Genomic DNA, 8,000 nt, shown 5'->3' on the forward strand with positions numbered 1-8,000 from the left:
AGCACGGGAGGCAGAGGCTGCAGTGAGCCGAGATCGCGCCACTGTACCCCAGCAAGGGAAACAGAGACTAAAAAAAAAAAAAAAAAAAAAAAAAAAACAGAAAAAGATGCTGAGCCACAAAGCCACGTCAACAGCTAGTGTTTCCAAAGACTGCTAAGTTGCACTAACCAATTCAGTGTCACTCCAGGTTGCGGAACAATTAGAGGGAGAGAGAGGGAAGCTGATATTTCTAATTCCAGGTTTGAGGTCCCTGCCAGAAGTTGGTGATGAGGAGTGATCTGGAAATACTGCCCTGGTTCCTTTGCTGGTTGCCAGGAAGAAAGATGATCAAATATGCTTAGAGAGATTAGGATTCAGGGTGGGAGGTATTTGGGGAGGGTTATTACCATCATCAACCCACATTCACAGAGCCTAGAGAAGGCAGAAGATTCAAAGGGCCAACCATGGCCTCACCTGGGGCAGCCCTCTGGCTCTCAGGGGACACAGGACTTTATCCAAGAAAAGTTACCTAACAATATTGTAGTTGGAGATTTGGATGGTGATTGAGGGAGGTCTCATATCAGAGTTAGTTTTTAATTGAGCCTTGAAGGAAGGGCAAGAACCAGAGAGTGGGGACAGGAATCCCTTCAACAGTTCACCAGACAGTTTTGTTTTTTGCTTTTTGTTTCTTTGAGGCAGAATCTCACTCTGTCACTCAGGCTGGAGTGCAGTGGTGCAATCTCATCTCACTGCAAACTCTGCCTCCTGGGTTCAAGTGATTCTCCTGCCTCAGCCTCCTGAGTAGCTGGGAGTACAGGTGAACGCCACCATGCCCGATCAATTTTTGTGTTTTTAGTAGAGATGGGGTTTCCTCATGTTGGCCAGGCCTCCAGGCCTCGACTTGAGGTCGAACTCCTGACCTCAAGTGATCTGACTGTCTCAGCTCCCAAAGTGCTGGGATTACAGGTATGAGCCACTGTGCCTGGCCCCAACAGTGAAATTTAACAAAACTCTTAAGTGATAATATGCAAATCCTGTGCGTGGCCACACATAGTGGTGACCTGTGGGCTCCAGACAGATGGCCCACCCATCACATCACATCACTAAAGCTACTGTAAATAATTAAAGTAGCTTTAGTTATTTAAAGCTACTTTGATAACTTTAAATTTTCAAAGAAATGAGGTCAATGCTTCAGATGTCAGAAAATTTTTCTGTAAAATTCTAGCTTTTGTTAAATCTGTAAGAAGACCTGACGGCCCTGGGCCTGTGCTCCAGCGTGGAGTAAGGGGTTGCTAGTGAACAGAGAGCATTTGGATGGGGCGTGTGTCTTTTCATGTGCCACACTCCCCTTACCCAATTGGTTCTCACACCAAGGGTCAGGGGTTGTTAATTATTGGACATACACTTTTCTTTTTTCCAAAATAGAAAGCAATGTCTCCAAATGCCTATCTTTATTTAAAATGGAAAAAAAGAAAGCAGATGGACAATTTGTTTTTTTTTTCAGGTTAAAGGTAAAGTAATATATATTGAGCAAGAACTAATTGCCAGTCATTGGGCTAACAGCTTTACAGGCACGACTAGCCACTTCCCATTTTACAGATAGAGAAGCAGAATGAGTGGGTCTTGGGAAACTCCTCAAGCTCTTAGGGGAAGCTTGGTCGGTGGGCACTCAACCTCCAACTCCTCCCACTGAACCCCAAGTTTCCTTGACCTTGATTTCCTTCCTGGATGTCTGGATTTCATGATATGGGTATACTAAGTACCCCTCCCACAATACATTTGGATATGGGTTTCGAGATGAGGGGAAGGAGAAGGAAGGTAATGCACTAGAATGTGGGACTTTACCAAAAAAAAGTAAAGCCCGCTTCCCAGGACCCATGTGTCTGCCTTAGGAATTAAACCCACCCGTTCCAGGGTAAAGGGGCTATAACTATTTGAAGTGGGGAGGCACACATTGCTGTTGAGTGTGATGGGTAGGCCAATCTCACGTCAGGGGCCTCAGGATAATAGAAAGCCACAACCTGGAAGGTCATGGGCAAGTCCATTTTCACAGCCTTCTTCCAGTACAGAGCTCTGAACTACCAACAGACGAGAGTTTCGAGCAGCTAGAGTCTGGTGCATGGTCTGGGGGCAGCTTCCTACCTAAATGCCTTCTGGCTTAACTGCCTTTGCATGTGACTGCCGTCCAGGGGTTTATAGCTTTATGATTCAGAATCTGGCTAAGGGTGCCTGGGTTCAAATCCCTGCTCTGCACTTACCAGCCACATGAACCTTGTGCCTGCTTTTTGCTTAGTCACTGCCACCTGATAGGAGATCAAATGAAGTAATGAGCATGCATGAAGCATTTAGCACCAGTGTGGCACATGGTAAACGCTTTATACACATTAGCTCTGCTGAGAGGCCTGCCCTTTTCCAGATGAGTCTGCACACTTTCTGCAGGAGCCACTGCTTGTCTACCCCTGCCTGCCCACTGGCTCCTTTGGCCAGCATATTGAAACCACCGCGTAAACAGGGGCATCCGTGTGCAGGACTAGTGGTGTTGGGTTCACCAGCCTCCTCAGCCTTCCTGTTGGTCATGAATTTCCCGATGCTTATCAGGCCCTGCCTGGACCAGGATGCAGGGTGTGGCCACACTGCGCATTCCAACTCTGTCCACTAGATGGCGGTCAGATTTCATCAAGGGGTACCAGGCCCAGGACTGGAAAAAAGGTGTGGCCTCCGCCCAGACCCTGGGACCAGGTGGACGCCTCCTGGGGTGCTTCTTAGCAACTGCAGCTTATCACTGATGGCCAGAAATGAGACCTCAGGATGGATTCTTCAAGTGGAGGAAAGGAAAGGAGAGACAGAAATGCAGATGGGGTGGGAAGTGGGGTAAAAGTGGCAGCAATGGGCATGGCTCAGGGAGCCCAAGGTTTCCATCTAGCCTCTGTTTCCTGTCTGCAGCCTAGAGGCACAGGGATGTGGATTGATGGGGACCCAAGGCAGCCCGTCCCCTGCCAGGAGACAGGCCCTGTCACCTCTGCCTGGGTTTCACATCCGCCCGTCCCCTGTGCTGGTCCAGGCTCTGGTCACTCTGTCAAATTGTCTCTGCTGATTTTATCGCCTTCTCTCCAGTTTCTCTGCCCACCTCTGCCTTGCAGCCCAACTTCCCTGAGCCTTTCTGCTCCTCCTTCAATCACTGTCAGAGCTCTCCAAGAACACCTACTTTTCCCTGGCCCTCCCTGTTCACTGCACTCAGTGCTTTTTCAGGCACACCCCACCCCGTGCCTTTGCTTCTGCAGTTTCTTATTCCTCACCTCTGCATGTTCAAATCTTATTCTCCACCCCAACCCGTAAGTGATTGCTTCCTCCTCTGAACCCTCATTGCATTGCTTCTATGGTGCTGGGCCCTTTCATTTATTCTTTCATTCTAATGTTTGCTGAGCACCTACTGTGTGTGGCAAGATGCCAGGGATACAATGGTGAATGAAGTCAACATCTCAACTCTCCTTGAGCTTCCATTCCAGCTGATGAGATGGGCCTAAAGGTAAACAGTGTAAGGAAAACAATCACAGTTTGCCACAAGGGCAATGTGGGGAACCCATGGGTGCTGTGGTTGTGTGTTGTGGGGTGCCGGCTGGGGAGGCTTCTCTGAGCAAGGTGGTGTTTCAGCCAAGCCTCAAGACTGAGAAACAGCCAGGTTGGCAAGAGGCTAGTGGGGTGGGAGTGGGCTGCCCTGGCAGAGGGGATGGCGTGAGGAGGACCCTAAGGCGGGAAGAGACTGGGCTGATGGAGAAGCTGAGAGAAGGCTTGTATTAGTCCGTTTCCGTGCCTTTGACAAAGGCATACCTGAGACTGGGTAACTTCTAAAGAAAAAGAGGTTTAATGGACTCACAGTTCCACGTGGCTGGGAAGGCCTCACAATCAAGGAAAAAGGCACATCTTACATGGTGGCAGACAAGAGAGAATGAGAGCCAAGCGAGAGAGGAAACTCCTTATAAAACCTTCAGATCTTGTGAGACTTATTCACTATCACGAGAACAGTATGGGGGAAAGTGCCCCTATTCAGTTATTTTCCACCGGGTCCCTCCCACAACAGATGGTAATTATGGGAGCTACAATTCAAGATGAGATTTGGGTGGGGACACAGTCAAACCATATCAAGGCTGAAGGCAGCGTCTGAGCTGAGAGGGATGCCAGAGGGCCAGGTAGGGAAGCTGTTGAAGGAAAGTAATGAAGACTCAAGCTTTTTAAAGTGCATTTTTTTCCCTCTGCTGATCTGTATACAGTGTCCCAAGTGGAAGGGAAGGAAAGGAAACCATAGTCCAGAAGGAGATGCTGGTAGCTTGGGTGGGGATGCAGAGAAGTGGGTGGATTTGAGCATTCTGGAGACCGGTGAGCAGGCCTTCTCCACCATACAGGGATAGGGCACACTGTCAAGGTAAACTCCAGTGGCTTGGGGTGGGGTGGAGGACAGCTGCCTCCAGAGCACAGTGAGGGAGGGGTTCTGAGAGGTTCTGAGGGGTGCAGTCTGGGAGGTAAAGTGTGATGTGTTTGACAGCTCTAGTGCAGCACAGCACAGGAGGGGCAGTGTGAGATTGGCAGTTGGATCTGACACTCGATGAATGGCCTCCCAACTCCTCGAGGGCAGGAACTGTGCTTGATTCACTGTTGTGTCTCCTAAAAAGCTTTTCCTGGGATATGGGGAAGTGGCCTCTCTGACAAGCATAGGGATTTGATATTGTTGGAGAAATGGGTGCCAATGGGTCTGGATGGGCTTCTCTTGCCACATGCCACCTGCTGTCTTGGGAGCACCTAGGGATGCCTCCAGTGGCTGCAGAGTGAGGGTGAGGGCGAGTCATTGCTTTTCTCCTCCGCCCTCCATTGCTGTGCCTAGGGGACTCCAAGCCCACTTGGTGGTCTCGGATGTTGCTTAGGCAGTGAGCTCAGGATCCCCCTCACTCCCCTATAGGGTCCACTGGTTATACCTTGGCCTTTGAAAAGTGGAATGCTCCTGATTTCAAGTCATATGGTATAGAGGCCTACTTCCTCTCAGAAGGGGAAAGTGGTGCCTCACATGCCGCCTAGAAATACGTCTTTAATGTCTAAATCACCATATTGGAACTTCACTCCTAACAGAGACTGTACCAGCTGCACCTAAAAAACCCACCATATTATCCCTTATTATTCATTTACAGTGTAAATTTCACACATTGGTAGACATAAGATTGGCAAAGCAAACTGGGGAAGAGCGGGAGGGAGAATGCGTGGCTTTGTGTCTGAGATCTGTGGGAAGAAGGGGGAAATGCTGAGAAGGGACAAGGGGAGGGACGCTGGGGCCGGAAGCAAGTGTCCTGTACTGCACAGTCTTGCTCTGGGCTGGTGCCTGCCTGGGAACTTGAATCCTCCTTCCTCAGTAGAGGAGCCGGTGTCGGGGGGCGGGGGGGGGGGGGCACCTGCCATTTCGTCCACTAGAGGGCGCCAGCACCCTGCAATGCAGCCTGGAGTTTTGGGACCTGGCTGGGAAGACAGCTGAGAATGGAAGAGGTTTGGGGCATCTCAGGGCCTCAGAAGCACCCTGTACCTGGAATCCTCTGCCTTGCATCCCCTGAGCTCCCTGCTCCCCTCTGCTGCTCCAATGGGGCTGCATTTCCTTGGGTATCTCCCAACCCAACACTGGCCCCATGTTTGCCAGAATGAGACCTCCAGCTAGACCTGGGGACTTCAGGCAGCTGTGATGAGCACCAGAGGGACTCCTGAGCTGCTATGTGCAGCTGGGTCTGCCTGCCCTGGAGCCTCTGGTTCCTATGGCCTCCTCCCTGGAGGGAGAGTTTGCTAGGGGAAGAGAGCTTGTCTTTGCGTATTTTGTTTATTCTCTATTTCCTTAGGGCCTCACTGGACCCTGAGTAGGTACTCAGGGTAGGTACTGAGTACTACAGTACAGGGTAGGTACTGAGTAGGTACAGGTAGGTACTGAGTAGGTACTCAGGGTAGGTACTGAGGTAGGTAGAGTACTGAGTAGGTACTCTTCAAATCCACTGCACCTGTGTGCATGCTGGGCATTGGCCCTGGCAGCTGCTATGCAGAGTGGCAGTAGAGCCCCGGGAACAGTGAGTGGGTGAGAAGGCTCAGCTGGTGTGCAAAATGGGATCAGAGCAGAGCTGGGAGGCTGGGGATGCTGGGTGTAGAGGAAAGAGAGGGCAGTGAGCTGGTCTTGGAAGCTTGGGGAAGGATTCAGACAGGCACAGGAGAGCCACATTAAACAAGGGTTTGGTCCAGTAGCCACCTGGGCTGCCAGTGTTCTAGAACTAGGAAACCAACCCAGGAAGCTGGCTCTGCTCCTGGCCCCTAAAGCCCTTTCCTCCAGGCTGTTCTGGGCCAGGGAACGGAGGGGAAATGTTTTCCTTATTCCATTCTGGCCTTTAGCTGTGGTATCGCCTGCGAAGCTCTCTGGAGGATCCAGGGGGACCGGCCATCAGATCCCCCCAAACAGCTGTGCCCTTCTGTCCAGACACTGTTCAGCCACAGCCTTGGGCTGGGCCTTTCCTCTGTGTCCTGGGCCGAGGACCCAGAGCTGCTGGGGGCCTGTGTACCCCGCAGGATCCATGAAGGTCTCCACTGCTGCAGGTGCAGGTGCAGGTGCAGGTGTCATAATCTGCATAAGTTGCAGTTCATGTGATTGTCACCACCAGCATCTCTGAATATTGTTCACCTGGGTATGGAGCTGCCCGAAGTTCTTGTGTGGGTTTTCAGCCATACTAACATGGGTTATAGGCATGCTGGACCATTGGTAAAATCACATTGGCAGGCTGTGTTTTCTTCTCCCAGCTGTTAAAGCTGCAATTCTGGCAGTCAGAGGACGTCGCTTACTTGGTGGTTTCTAGCAGCCAATTGCCCTGTCTGAAACGGATCCCTCATGGGGTTTGTTGTGTTATGGGCTTGTCTGAAATGTTAATCTATTTGTTCTTAAATGTCATCGGTGAGTGATTTTTATCACAATGAGAGTCTTATTGATGAAAGTCGTTGAGAGACCGAGGACTTGGTGCTGAGTCTCTGTGGACCACGAGGGAATCTAGCAGAGAGGAGAGGTGGGTGGGTTGGATGTGGTGGCACCTTTCAAGCTGAGGCCATGGGAGCTGCTTCGGGCTGGGCATTTGGGCAGTTCCCTTCAGTACAGGCCTCGCCCCCAGGCAATATTGTGTTACAAAGGCAGATGCACCTGAAACTGGGAGGCAATGGGCAACGGTCAGATTTCCATCCATTTCCTATCACAGCATGGCCATCAGGAAGAGTGACTTAAGAGGCTCAGAGAGGTTGAGATTCTTGCTCAGGGCCACACAGCAAAGCAGAGACAGAGTAATGCTGAGAAGGCAGATTTCTGCATCATATCTTTTGGAGTTCTTTCAGTAAAGTGGCGTCCTGAAAAGCCAGGGATGCAGAGTTCATGCATTTGGTTGGTCAAATAGTACTTACTGAGTGCTTACGGCATGCTAGGTGCCGAGGACAGCTCAGTCTAATGGGGGATGCCCCTGCAGAGTGTCAGGATGATCTTGGGGAGTCGCCCACTTCAGCCGAGTCAGGTATCAGGCAAGCTTCTTGGAGGAAGCAAAAAATACCTGTGCCCTGTTGGAGGATAATCCATTAATTTGATGCTCCTTTGAGACTGTCCCAAGAGAAACAGAGAGTAAACACTCATAAACAAATAGCAGAAATAATGAACAGGGATGGAGTTCTTGCTAGACACTACTCCCTGCAAGGCAGGAGCCCCTACCCTGGGGACACCGAGGCTCAGGGAAGCCAGGAATGGTTGGGAGGGCCTCAGCCAGTCAGTGGTAGAGCTGGGAGTTCCCTGGGTAGAGTTTTGTTTTTGTTTGTTTTGTTTTGTTTTTAATTTCTGTTCAACATGGAAAATTTCAAACATGTACAAAAGTGGAGAGAACAATAAAGTACCATGATCCCAACATCCATCTTCAACAGTCGCCAACTTAGGGCCAATTTCATTCTGTCCATACCCTCTCCACTCTCCCACCACTGGAGTATTT

This window comes from Hylobates moloch, unplaced genomic scaffold, assembly GCF_009828535.3.
Source record: "Hylobates moloch isolate HMO894 unplaced genomic scaffold, HMol_V3 SCAFFOLD_3, whole genome shotgun sequence".
Lineage (NCBI taxonomy): Eukaryota > Metazoa > Chordata > Mammalia > Primates > Hylobatidae > Hylobates > Hylobates moloch.